Source organism: Callorhinus ursinus, unplaced genomic scaffold (genome assembly GCF_003265705.2).
Source record: "Callorhinus ursinus isolate GAN/ISIS: 27379988/994484 unplaced genomic scaffold, GSC_fseal_2.0 scaffold34, whole genome shotgun sequence".
Classification (NCBI taxonomy): Eukaryota; Metazoa; Chordata; class Mammalia; order Carnivora; family Otariidae; genus Callorhinus; species Callorhinus ursinus.
This window is the reverse complement of record NW_027397096.1, coordinates 3966266-3980090: the sequence shown is the minus strand read 5'-3', so window position 1 is coordinate 3980090 and position 13825 is coordinate 3966266. Positions and strand designations below refer to the sequence as shown.

At 43.7% G+C, this 13825-nt stretch overlaps 1 protein-coding gene across 2 annotated transcripts in view; it reads right to left on the bottom strand.

Moving 5' to 3' along the window:
- Nucleotides 1-9136, bottom strand: part of FAM222B (family with sequence similarity 222 member B) — a 76103-nt gene extending 66967 nt beyond the window's left edge. The window contains exon 1 of one of the 2 annotated variants that reach the window (XM_025851164.2): nt 9012-9136. The gene's annotated coding sequence lies outside the window, so the exon portion shown is untranslated. The remainder of the gene's footprint in view (nt 1-9011) is intronic. The other variant, XM_025851166.2, reaches the window with a different exon arrangement.
- Between the last annotated feature and the right edge of the window lie 4689 nt (nt 9137-13825).

Genomic DNA, 13825 nt, shown 5'->3' with positions numbered 1-13825 from the left:
TTTAAAAATACCTAGGGTGGGTTAGTGGGTAGGAGCAACACAGATAACACAAGATTGGCACAAGTTGACAATTACTGTAGCAGAGTGATAGGGATTCATTATACTGATGTCTACTCTTGCATTTATTTGAAATTTTCCATGCTAAAGAGGTAAAAAAGAAAACCTATTAGAGAATTAATTTTCTCTTTAACCTTAAATTCCCAAGGAAAGGGAGAAAAGGAGAAATATGGGGAGTTAAGTCTTGAATCAAGTTGAGACCCTAGGGATGTCTGCAACTTCCAGCATTTGATTCTGTCAAAGCCAAAAATCCTGTTTAATGTCAATATTAAAATGTTTAGCTAAAATCAACCAACAACTTTAGATACTCTGCATATTTCTTTCTTTCATAAAACATGTTTCTGCTTTTATTTCAAAATCATAAACTACAAAAAAAGCACCTAAATCATACCAAATTGTCCTTCCAGAAAGCAACAGATCTGTATCTTTCACTTACCATCAGGTATATTTATTTCAGTGTTTTCAGTTCTTATATAATTGGTGAAAAAGCTATGGGGTAGCAGACAACTAGACAGTTAGTTGGCTTGAGTTCCTAATCCCAACTCTGAACTAACATGGCACTGGTTCAAAATTGTCCTGTGGTCTTCAAACCAAATCTGCTGAGGGTCTAGTTCATAAAAACCATCTAGTTTCTAATCAGAAGCAATCAGTGGAATAGATTCTTTTTTCCTTCACATTTATAATGGAACTGATGTTAGAAAAGGCAGTTTTCGGAGCACCTGGCTTGCTCAGTCGGTAGAGCATGTGACTATTGATCTCAGGATCCTTGAGTTCAAGCTCCACATTGGGTGTGAAGCCTAAAAAAAAAAAAGAGGGGGTCTGGGTGGCTCAGTTGGTTAAGCATTTGCCTGCTCAGGTCATGATCTCAGGGTCCTGGGATCAAGTCCCGCATCGGGCTCCCTGCTCAGTGGGGAGTCTGCTTCTCCCTCTCCCACTGCCTGCAGCTCCGTCTGCTTGTGTTCTCGCTTGCTCTCTGTCAAATAAATAAATAAAACCTTAAAAAGAAAGAAAGAAAGAGGAAAGAAAAAGAAAAAGAAAAAGAAAATTTCACCGGGGAGCTCAGTTGGTAGAGCATGCAACTCAATCTCAGGGTCATGAGTTCAAGCCCCATGTTGAATGGGTGTAGAAATTACATAAATGAGGGGCGCCTGGGTGGCTCAGTTGGTTAAGCGACTGCCTTCGGCTCAGGTCATGATCCCGGAGTCCCGGGATCGAGTCCCACATCGGGCTCCCGGCTCGGCGGGGAGCCTGCTTCTCCCTCTGACCTTCTCCCCTCTCATGCTGTTTCTCTCTCTCTCTCTCTCAAATAAATAAATTAAAAAAAAAAAAAAAAGAAATTACATAAATGAATAAACAAAAAGCTTTAAAAAAATGGAAAAATGGAGCACCTGGGTGGCTCAGTCGGTTAAGCATCTGCCTTCGCTCAGGTCATGATGCCAGAACCCTGGGATCAAGCCCTGTGTCAGGCTCCCTGCTCAACAGGGAGCCTGCTTCTCCCGCTGGCTCTCCCCTTTGCTCGTGCATGCATGTGCGCTCTCTCTCTCAAATAAATAAATACATTATTTCAGTGTTTTCAGTCCTTATATTACTGGTGAAAAAGCAGAGGGAGAGGGAGAAGCAGACCCCCCCCACTAAGCAGGGAGCCCGACATGGGGCTCGATCCCAGGACTCTGAGATCATGACCTGAGCTGAAGGCAGACACTTAGCCAACTGAGCCACCCAGGTGCCCCAAAGCATTTTTTTTTAAAGAAAAATAAGGAAAAGTATTAGCACTATATGAATTACTACTATAGAGAAGATAATTAGTACCACATTCCCATAAAGCCAATCCCTCCAGATGATGTGAATGAACATATAAAGCAACTGGAACACAGACTCACGGGGTAATCACACTCACTTTAACTCTTACTTATAATCTAATGATTTCTAGATCTGTATCTCCACTCTAAACTTTTCTACTAAACTCAAGACCCAAATATCTAGAAGTCTATTGGATTTTCTGACACCTCAAATCTAATATACCAAAATCAAACTCATTTTCCCTCAAATGTAACACCATCTTACCCCTGTATTCCCTACCTTGGTTAATGACATCACCATCCACTTAGTCGCCCAAGCAAGCAATTTCAAATTCATCTTTGACAACTCCTTCTCCCTTACACACTCCCCAACATAAAGTCAGTCTCCTAAAAAGCTCTTTAACCTGTCTAGAGTTCCACCATTAATACTGTAATTGAGATCTTCAGTATCTCTAAAGTGATCACACCAGTCTCATAACCAACTGGTCTCCCTGCAGCCAATTTCACCCTTGAAAATCTAACTTCCACACAGCCAACAGTGTCACTTTTCTTTTTCTTTTTTTTTAAGATTTTATTTATTTATTTGAGAGAGCGAGAATGAGAGAGAGAGAGCACATGAGAGGGGGGAGGGTCAGAGGGAGAAGCAGACTCCCTGCTGAGCAGGGAGCCCGATGTGGGACTCGATCCCGGGACTCCAGGATCATGACCTGAGCCGAAGGCAGTCGCCCAACCAACTGAGCCACCCAGGCACCCAAAAAATGTGCACTCTTTAGGGGCAGCCGGCTGGCTCAGTTGGTAGAGCATGCAACTTTTTTTTTTTTTTTAAGATTTTATTTATTTTGACAGAGAGAGAGGGAGTACAAGCAGGGGGAGCAGCAGGCAGAGGGAGAGGGAGAAGCAGGCTCCCTGCTGGGAGCCCGATGTGGGGCTCGATCCCAGGACCCTGGGATCATGACCTGAGCCAAAGGCAGACGCTGAACCATCTGAGCCACCCAGGCGCCCCAAGCATGACACCACACAAAGCCATGCTTATTCTATTTCTAGTTTTTCATATTTTTCCCTACTAGCTTTAGGGTTAGTTGCCAGAAAATTAGTAACTAAATCTTATAAACCACTCCTTAACTGACCTATATTTTCCCATGAAACAGTACAATACAATGCTATACTAAACCACCATTTTATAATTGAACCTTAAATCTGGTAACTTACTACCCTCCTTGTATTAAATACATTTTTAGGGACGCCTGGGTGACTCAGTTAAGTGTATGACTCTTGGTCTTAGCTCAGGTCTTGATCTCAGGGTCGTGAGTTTAAGCCCCACATTGGGCTCCACGCTGGGCATGGAGCCTACTTAAAAATAAATAAATAAATGCATTTTTAGGGGCACCTAGCTAGCTCAGTTGGAAGGGCATGTGACTCCTGATCTTGGGGTCATGAGTTTGAGCCCCACGTTGAGCCCCACGTTGGGTACACAGATTAAATAACTGAAACTTTAAAAATTAAAAAACAAATGCATTTCTTAAAAGATTTTATTTAATTATTTGAGAGCGAGCGAGCACAAGCCAGGGGGAGGGGTAGAGAAAGAAGCAGACTCCCTGCTGAGCAAGGGCACCCAACTCAGGGCTCAGTCCCAGGACCCTGGGATCATGACCTGAGCCAAAGGCAGATGCTTAACCGACTGAGCCACCCAGGCGCCCCTAAATATATTTAAAAAAAAAAAAGAAAATTAAGCATTTTTCCTCTTTGAGTTGTATTATTTCCTGTCACTCTTAAGGTACAAAGCTCTAAAAGGAACATAATAAAGACCTTGATAGGCAGTGAAAAGACAGAAATAGATATTAAACACTTCTCTGCTGAAAAAGCATTCACCTCTCACCATGAGTACAGTGACTTCACACTTCTCCGCACTCTGGTCAGCTGTGAAGCTTCAATCCTTCCCCTGGCCACTTTGCTTCTCACACTACTCTCACTTCCCACTTTATTATATTAGTATCATCTTTTTAGAGTTGCTATTACATTTTAGGAGTTGAAATCCAAGACTTAGGCTCATGTCTCTTCTGAAAATGTTCCAAGCTTCCTGTCCTGCTCTGCTGTATTATACAATGTTACTTTGCCAAAGTCTTAGCTCATTTCCTCCTCACTCTTGTCCTGATGTGGTGGTACACATTGATAATGCCCTCTCCCTTTCCATTTTCAGACTTTACTGTCTGCTTGGAACGCCCTATCTTCCTTCTCCATCTGTGAGGGTATATCACGCAGGTTATGCAAGGGGCCTTTACTGACAATACCTGTACCCAGCCTTCCATCAACTCTCACAACACGCTGTACCTCCCTCTAGTAGAGAACTTACTGTATTTCATCAATTCTTTTTTTTTTTTAAGATTTTATTTATTTGAGAGGATGAGATAGAGCACGAGAGGGGGAAGTGTCAGAGGGAGAAGCAGACCCCCGCTGAGCGGGGAGCCTGACGCGGGACTTGATCCTGGGACTCCAGGATCATGACCCGAGCCGAAGTCAGTCGCTTAACCAACTGAGCCACCCAGGTGCCCTGTATTTCATCAATTCTAAGACATAGTTTCCTTCCCACATTTCTCTAAAAACAGGATATACCTTACAACTGATGGCATGCCAGTCTCATGAGCAGCATTTTTTTTCTTTCTTGTTAAAGAATTGTGAGCCTTACAATCATTGTCACCACAGATCTGATTAAATAAGGTATTACAGGGGCGCCTGGGTGGCTCAGTCGTTAAGCGTCTGCCTTTTGGCTCAGGTCATGATCCCAGGGTGCTGGGATCGAGCCCCGCATTGGGCTCCCTGCTCCGCGGGAAGCCTGCTTCTCCCTCTCCCGCTCCCCCTGCTTGTGTTCCCTCTCTCGCTGTCTCTGTCAAATAAATTTTTAAAAAAAGGTATTATATTCTATAATAATTACCTTATATACTTCTGTTGCCTCTGCTAAACTGTGAACTGAGAGGGCAGGCGCTACATTATAAACATCTCTGACCAGCATAAATCTGGGCACAAAAAGAGTGTCACCCAGCAACACTAGTTGGATAGTACTTACTTAGCATTTACTAAGTATTAAGTACTATCCTAAACATTTTACATATACTAACACATTTAACCCTCACAACAACCTGTGCAGTAAGTACAGTTATTATAGATGAAGAAACTGAGGTAAAGAAACATAGGTAAGCTCATTCAAAGATACACAAAGTTGCAGAAGATTTGAACTCATGTTTGCTGATTATGATTTATATTTTTGGTTATCATTTTTCCATTCAGCAAATATTTTTTTAAAGATTTATTTATTTCAGAGACAGAGCACAGCCGAGAGAGCTGGGGGGGGGGGTGCAAAGGGAAAGGATCTCAAGCAGACTCCCCACGGAGTACCGGCCGGACAGGGGACTCCATCTCACAACCCTGACATCATGACCTGAACAGAAATCAAAAGTCAGGCACTTTAAGTGACCTGACCGAGCCACCCAGGCGCCCCCCTCATTCAGCAAATATTTAATAAGCAATTACTCTAGGGCAACTATGCACTCTGTTAAACACTGGTAAGCAAAACCTGGTCCTCAGGAGGCTATTCTGAATCATATACACACTCTTGAATACTTCACCCTCCAAACAACAGAACCACCTACAAATTCACTAAATTAAATCTGCTTTCCTCCTTACTTTTCCTTTTTAACATCTTCCCATACAGCCCTCCTTTAAAGTTTTTATCGCTCTATCAAGAACCAAACAACTGACAAAAAACAAACAAAAAAAAACCTTTGTGGGCGCCTGGGTGGCTCAGTCATTAAGCGTCTGCCTTCGGCTCAGGTCATGATCCCAGGTTCCTGGGATCGAGTCCCACATCGGGCTCCCTGCTCCGTGGGAAGCCTGCTTCTCCCTCTCCCACTCCCCCTGCTTGTGTTCCTGCTCTCCCTATCTCTCTCTGTCAAATAAATAAAATCTTTAAAAAAAAAAAACAACTTTGTACTCAATTATCAGCAGCTGTGAAAATATCACAAAAGACAGTTCAGTTAAGGAATGGGTGACAAGATCAAAAGGGCTCTAAAGGAACAAAGATTCTGTTCACAAGCAAATATTCAAAGTAAAAAAGAGAGAGGTAAAAACACTGTAATTTTGTTTTTATTTTTTAGCACCATAATTTTGTTTTTAAATAGACTGTTTTAAAAAGTTTTCCCCTGGGGCACCTGCGTAGCTCAGTTGATTAAGGATCCAACACTTGATCAAGCCCTGAGTTAGGCTCCGTGCTGGGTGTGGAGCCTACTAAATAAATAAACAAGGAAACAAACAAACAAATAAATAAAGTTTTCCCCTGAGGCATGAGATGCTTTTTAAAAATTTTTAATTTGGGGGCACCTAGATGGCTCAGCTAGTTAAGTGTCTGCCTTTGGCTCAGGTCATGATCCCAGGGTGCCAGGATCGAGTCTCACATCAGGCTCCCTGTTCCGCAGGGAGTTGGCTTCTCCCTCTCCTTCTGTCACACTCTCTCTCTCAAGTAAATAAATAAAAATCTTAAAAAAATTTTTTTTAATTTTATCAGAATGGAGTGCCTGGGTGGCTCAGTCGGTTAAGTTTCTGCCTTCGGCTCAGGTCATGATCACAGGGTCCTGGGATCGAGCCCCACATCGGGCTCCTTGCTCAGCGGGGGGACCTGCTTCTCCCTCTCCCTCTGCTGCTCCCCCTGCTTGTGCTTTCTCACTCTCTGTCAAATAAATAAAATCTTTAAAAAAAAATAAAGAAACAAGGATTTATCTATTTATTTGAGAGAGAGCGCACAAGCACAAGCAGGAAGGGGAGAGGGAGAGAAAGCATCCCAAGCAAACTCCCCACTGAGTGCAGTGCAGGGTTCGACCTTAGTACCCTGAGATCATGACCTGAGCTGAAACCAAGAGTCAGACCCTTATCAGACTGTGCCACCCAGGCACCCCTTACATCCCCACTTTAGACAGACTGCTCACACAACAGGTAATCAAGCACTGACCATGCCCTTTCTCTCCCCCAGGGGAAGACTCTCCATTTGATAAGTCATCTACTACATAAAAATAACCACAAATAGGAAAAAGAATAGAGAGAAGGACAGGAAATTCTCATCACAGCTGAACAAACCTCTATCATTTTAACAACACAGACTGCGTTATGGACCTGTCTGAACCAATGGAAATTTCCAGTAGAGGGAAGAATACATTACCAAAATCAAAAATAAATGCCCAATTATTAAAATAAAATAGGACAGCTAGGCCAGCTCTAACATTTTATACCTCTACTTCATCTTCTGTGTGGAAGTCAAAAGAGAATAAATTTGTATTCTGTAAATGACCTATGACTGGAGTAACAAGTTCTTTCTTTTTAAAACTACCCTCAAAAAAAAAAAAAAGAATAATTGGTGTTATGGATACTTATTGGGAGAGCCAAGGAACTAGAGCAAAAAATTAAAAATAATGTATCACTGTGCATTTCCAGAAAAGAGAGGTAAAACACGTTTTACCAGATGGAGAAGTTAAAGACAACTAGGATTCATTTCCCCCATTCCTATAAAATAATTCACTGTTCTTATCTGTGAATCTTCAAGGATCTAGTACAGCCACTCCCTACCTTTGCTCAGATGAAAGACAAACCACTCACTAATTTCCAAAAGGCCTCGCCATTTCAAGCTTTCAATCAATCTTCATAGCCAGCAAAGCTGAAGCATCTGTCTCCTTCTGTCCTTTTGAAAGAAGTTTCACCTCTTTCAAAAGCTGTGGCTAGAAAGCCATTTTCTCTCTAGAAGCACACGGTTTAACTCTGTCCTCTGCTTTGTCTACCCTAAATAACAACAAGAACAACAAAGCCTCAGGAGTGCTCCTTCAGCCTCTCAGAAAAGAACCAGCCACCTCTTGGGCTCTTGCACAGCTGCTTCTGTCTTTCTCTGAGAGACACTCCACCCTGGAGGTTCCACAGGCAGGGTAACAAAAACTGGAGCTGAAAAGCTGCTATATGCTTATCTGACCTCCAAAATAGAGACAGGGCCCTAGGGCAACCAGAAACGCCCTTGCAAAAGAAAACTTTTTTACAATTTAAAAATAACAAATTGTATTTGCACATCCCTCATTGTGCAGCCCTCCCAGCTTGTTTCAAACTAGTTTTCTCGAGTTATAATACAGTACATTAGTACGAACTGTGTTACAAGGAACGTAAGTGAGCTATGTTCTGAAAGCATTTAACAGATTGGCCCTCCATTCTCTATTTCCTTCCTCTTGAGTAGGAGCTACACACCATTTGTAAAAATGCCCAAGAGCATGGTATTTTTCCTACACAAGTCTGATGGCTAATTAGTCACATCACAAACTGGTATTTTTGCACATGATCTACCGTGCCTACGTAGAACGCACATATGTGCCTACCGAGGTTTTACAAACAATATGCTTCGCCTTGACAAAGAAATCAATCATTCTACTAATAACGTAAGGTCGAAAATCCAGTAATATTGTTGGTGATATAATACCATCGGCATAGTACCTACAATTTACAGTTTTCATCAGCAATCTCAATCACATACATGATGCTTCCAATAGCCCACTGAAGCATTGCATCTTTCAGAGGTTCAGAAAGGTTAAGCGGGACCTGCCCAAGGTTATCTATCAGCTTTATCAATGGTGGACGTGGTTTCGGGAACCTGTCAGACCCTAAGCCCTAGCTTTTTTCCCTAGATCCCTCCCAGCTTTAAACAGAGGGCTCCTGACACCCGGCCTCCGCCCAGAAAAGCCCATGACTCCGGGGCGACCGGCCCTTCCCTGCCTGGATCAGAGTTAGCCTCTTCAGCTCCAGCAGGGCTTTCATCCTCCACCACCCTCCCCCCCGCGACCATTCTCTGAAAGAAGCGGAAAGGGAGAGGCGACCAAAAGCTCCTGGGGGAAGGGACGATGACAAACCGGGAAGCGCGGGACACTGCCCCTGCCGTGAGCTCCTTCCCTCCGCCAAGCTGTCCAGCCCTGGCGCGGGCGATCCGGCCACCTATGCCCCAAATTATCCCATCATCACCTCAAACTGTCCCTCCCCCACGCCCCTTCGCCTCCGACAGAGCCCCCCCCCAGGTCGAGGTATCCTTCCACCAGGCCACCCCTCTTCTCTCCCGCGGCCCACCCCTCTTCCACCATCACTCACTGTCGGTGACTGGGCCCGGCCCTCATGGCTGCTCCGTTGCCGCCCGCCGCCGCCACCACTGCTCCACGCCCCGGCCCCTCAGTAGCCGCCGCCGCCGTCGGGACTCGCCGGGAGCCGCTCATGCGCCTGCGCAACCTGGAGTGCCGGGGCCCTCTACGGACGCCCGCGCCTGCGCAGGCCGCGCCGAGGCGTCTTCTTCAGTGCCTGATGCCCTGGACCTCCCGATCGCAGGTGGACATGGCCGCTGGCTTGGAGGAGTGGTTAGGCTTACAGGCTTTCGCGGCTGACCCCAGGTCCAAGGCCTCTGGATTACCTTGTCTAGTTTACTAAACCCTTGGACCACGATGCCCATAAGGAGCCATAGACATAATGACACTTTCAAGATTCTGGATCCTACTTATTCTTGAAGGCCTGAGTGCAGATGCTCTGAGGTGACTGATAATGAACTTGAGATTTCTTTCAAGAAGACGGTCACATCTAGAATGCATTGCGGCTAATTGTGTAAGAGGCAACTTTGACATCCCAGAATACACTACTGGCCAGGAGGTGCTCAGAAGCCCCGAGGATCTTGTCAAGGCGGTGATTGCACTTAAACTTCTTTGGGACACTGCTGAGTTCAGTCTGTTTATCAAGCGCATACTGTTTACTGGACAAGAATGTTCTAGGCATCTCATGTGCCATCGAGGGACCTGCAGGCTAATAGTCCCCTACTTTTCAGCTCTCGCTATGAAGCCTGGCCCTTGTGCAAACTGGTTAACAAAAACTAGACCTTTAGCCCATGGAGACCCAACCATCAGTTCCTAGACCATTGTGCGGCCTTGGCATAGCCAAACAAAAGACTAGACTTAATTGAGTCTTGGAAATCCAGTACAGACTTGACAGCTGAGGGCAGTGCACTTAAGTAGAAGGGAAGAAGAGACACAGGGCTAAACTCTCCTTATTACCATGACCCCCATTCCATCTCCAGCCCAGTCTTCCCTCTACAGTTCAGAGTTTGGAGAGATAGGGACAAAATATAATGTAAGGCAAAAGAAAATCAAGGAGGAGAAGTGGGGGGAGCAGTTCTATTCTTTCTGTGAAAGGTGTTAAATTCTTTGTACTTCTAGAGAAAGAAAAACTACTCCTGATCCCAGGATCTGATATGAATGTTTCAATTCCTAATCTAAGACTAAGGAAATTTTTCCCTCATTTTGGAAAGAAGCAAGAATAAGCTCTAAAGTTTGAGAATGCTGAAAATGGAGTGTCACTAATATTACTAATTACAAATTACTAATTAAAAATGCAGGGGCACCTGGGTGGCTCAGTTGTTAAGCGTCTGCCTTCGGCTCAGGTCATGATCCCGGGGTCCTGGGATCAAGCCCTGCATCAGGCTCTTTGCTCAGTGGGAAGCCTGCTTCTCCCTCTCCCTCTACCACTCCCCCTGCTTGTGTTCCCTCTCTAGATGTGTCTCTTTCTGTCAAATAAATAAATAAATAAAAATCTTTTTAAAAAATGCATATAGGGGCGCCAGGGTAGTACAGTCAATTAAGCATCTGACTCTTGGTTTTGGCTCAGGTGGTGAGCTCAGGATTGTGAGATCGAGCCCCACATGGGGCTTCACGCTCAGCACAGAGTCAGCTTGAGATTCTCTTCCCTCTCCCTCTGCTCCTCCTGCTCGTTCTCCTCTCTCTTTCTCTCTCTCTCTAAAAGAAATAAATTTGGGGTGCCTGGGTGGCTCAGTTGGTTAAGCATCTGCCTTTGGCTCCAGTCATGATCCCAGGGTCCTGGGATCAAGTCCCACATCGGGCTCCCTGCTCAGCGGAGTCTGCTTCTCCCTCTGTCTGCCGCTCCCCCTGCTTGTGCTCTCTCTTTGTCAAATAAATAATATTTTTTTAAAGTTTAAAAAAAGAAATCTTTTTAAAAATGCATATAATGGAATTCTCAAGTCCCTAAGAAATGAAGGGTTAGACCCTGTAGCACCTAGGAACCTGAGGATATTTTACTCATCAGATGCATGTGACTTTTATGTAGACAGCTTTTTGTTGCTGTGGAAAAACAGTATATAGATTAGCATAATTCAGTCCCTAGAGAAGCAAATCTACCCAAAAGTGCATGCCTCATGTCTGAACTGCCTCCCACCTCTTTACATATATAGAGTAAAATACAACTGCTGACAGAGTAGGGTGGTGGGGCCCAGGACCGAAACCAGAAGCTAGCTCCTGACTTGGGAGAGTTGTCATTAGTTGCAAAAGTATTACCCTTTGGAACAAGAGCACATTTAGCACCACAGAGAAAGGAGGAAGAATTAATATTGACACTATGTTCTGATGAATGGATGTGTAAAAAAAAAAGGTCAAAGCTGACCCTGAAGCTTCTGGGAACCATATTTTCCTAATTCTACCACCACATGAAGTCCTCTGCTGGAATCTACATGATGATGACATACTTTCTTTTTTTTTTTAAGTTTATTTATTTATTTAAGGAATCTCTATACCCAGTGTAGGACTTGAACTCACAACCCCAAGATCAAGAGTTGCATATTCCTCTAACCGAGCCAGCTAGGTGCCCCAACAGCATATCTCGTTATATTTGAACCATAAGGGTCTCCTGAAGCATTTCCCTACTTGAATTTCTCTTTTTATATCGATTTATTTTTTTAAGATTTTATTTATTTATCTGAGAGAGAGAGAATGAGAGATAGAGAGCACGAGAGGGAAGAGGGTCAGAGGGAGAAGCAGACTCCCTGCTGAGCAGAGAGCCTGATGTGGGACTCGATCCCGGGACTCCAGGATCATGACCTGAGCCGAAGGCAGTCATTTAACCAGGCGCCCTATATAGATTTATTTTTAAGCTTATTTATTTGTTTGTTGGTTGGTTTATTTTTAAGTAATCTTTACACCCAATGTGGGGCTCAAACTCACAACCCTAAGATCAAGAGTCCTATGCTCTCCCAACTGAGCCAGCCAGGCAACCTAACCTACTTGAATTTCTTACCAAGGGCAGAATAGCAGATTTTTTTTTTTCTGCCAAGTATCATTATATCCAATGATAATCATTCTGAGAACTACCTCTACTCCATTTTCAGACCCTGTGATTTGGATGAGGTCACCCCAGGCATGGAGCACATAACCCAGACCCAAGTGATTCAGCATGTAACATTCTCTAAGCTACAGTGATTGTCAGGAATAGGCGTGTAACCCAGTCAGAGCCTAAATGCACATGGTGAACTTTCCTTCAGGGGAAATCTGTTGGCTCTTTCCGACTAAAACTGGATGTGAGGAGATGTAAAATCCTGGAGATGCTGCACCATGTTGACACCACAAAGGTAGAGCCAATCTATCTATAGAAATATCATTTATTCATTCAATGAGCAAATATTTATTGAGTACCCATTATGTGTTAGACACTGTTGTAGGTATAGGAGATACAGCAGTGAACAATATATATTGTCTTTGTCCTCATAGAACTTACAGTCTAGTAAGGGACATATAATAATAACAACAAACACTTGAATAACATTTACTATGTGTCAAGAACTGTTCTAAGTCCTTTATACATATCAGTTCTTTTAATCATCACAACAACCCTATCCCTATTTTATAAAGAAATTGAAGGAGAGAGAAGTTACTTGTCCTGGTCACGCAGTAAATAATGGAGCTGAAAATCAACGCAGTATATCTGGCTCAATAATCTTTGTGCTCAATCATATATTATAAACTGCCTTATCATGGGGGGGGAATAAAGGGTCCTCAGAGAGAAGTTAATCAGTCATGGAAGGAACGACCGAAGGAGATACCTGGAAGTGAGAAAGAATACCGGGCAACTGGGAGACTGAAAAAAATTCAGTTAAGCTGAAAAAGAGGAATGACAAGAGATGAAACTAGTGGAGGCGTCTGGCTGGCTCAGTCCAAAGAGCTCCATGTTGCGTGTAGAGATTACTAAAAATAGATGAATAAACTAAAAACAAACAAACAAAGAGAGATGAGTCTGGCAAAGTAAGCCAGGGCCACATTAGTTTATACTTTATTCTCAGGGCAGTGAAGCAAGGGAGTGACTTGTTCAGATGGAGGCCATGAGGGCTTGGTAAGACTGTGAAGACTCTTGATGATGCTCCTATAGCATTTCAGGCACTGCAATAGGATCATTGCAGGTAGTGATAAATGCTGTGAGGAAATGATATTTAAGTTGATACCTGAATAGGGAGCAGAAACCAAATCTAGAAGAACATAGAAGGCAGGAGTAGCAGATATAAAGGCCTTGAGGCAGAAGTGAGCTTGGCATATTCAAGAGATGGAAAGAGGGATGTCTGGGTGGCTCAGTTGGTCAGGCATCTGCTTTTGGCTCAGGGTCCTGGGATCAAGTCCCACATTGGGCTCCTTACGCAGCAGGGAGTCTGCTTCTCCCTCTGCCTGTCACTCCCCCTGCTTGTGCTCGCTTTCTCTCTCACACACACAAATAAAGTCTTTTTTTTTTTTTTTAAGAGAGAGATGGAAAGAAAGTTAGTGTGCTGGAAGCCTTGGGAGTAGAAGCAGGGCTCAAGGACATTGGGTTAATCTAGCTGTCAGAAAAAGCCTTTGAAGAGTTTTAATCACATCCTTCCATTTTTATCCCTTTAATCTCTAGAACCCATCTCTGTCTCTCCACCATCTTCACTACTATTTTAGTGAGGAACATACAGTGACACCCAATTGGAAAAGGACTTCCAGATCAGGGAAGTTTTGGATTTTTGCTTTTCAAATGGAAGAGATTAAGCATTTTTTTTTAATTTTTAAAAAGATTTATTTATTGGGCGCCTGGGTGGCTCAGTTGGTTAAGTGACTGCCTTTGGCTCAGGT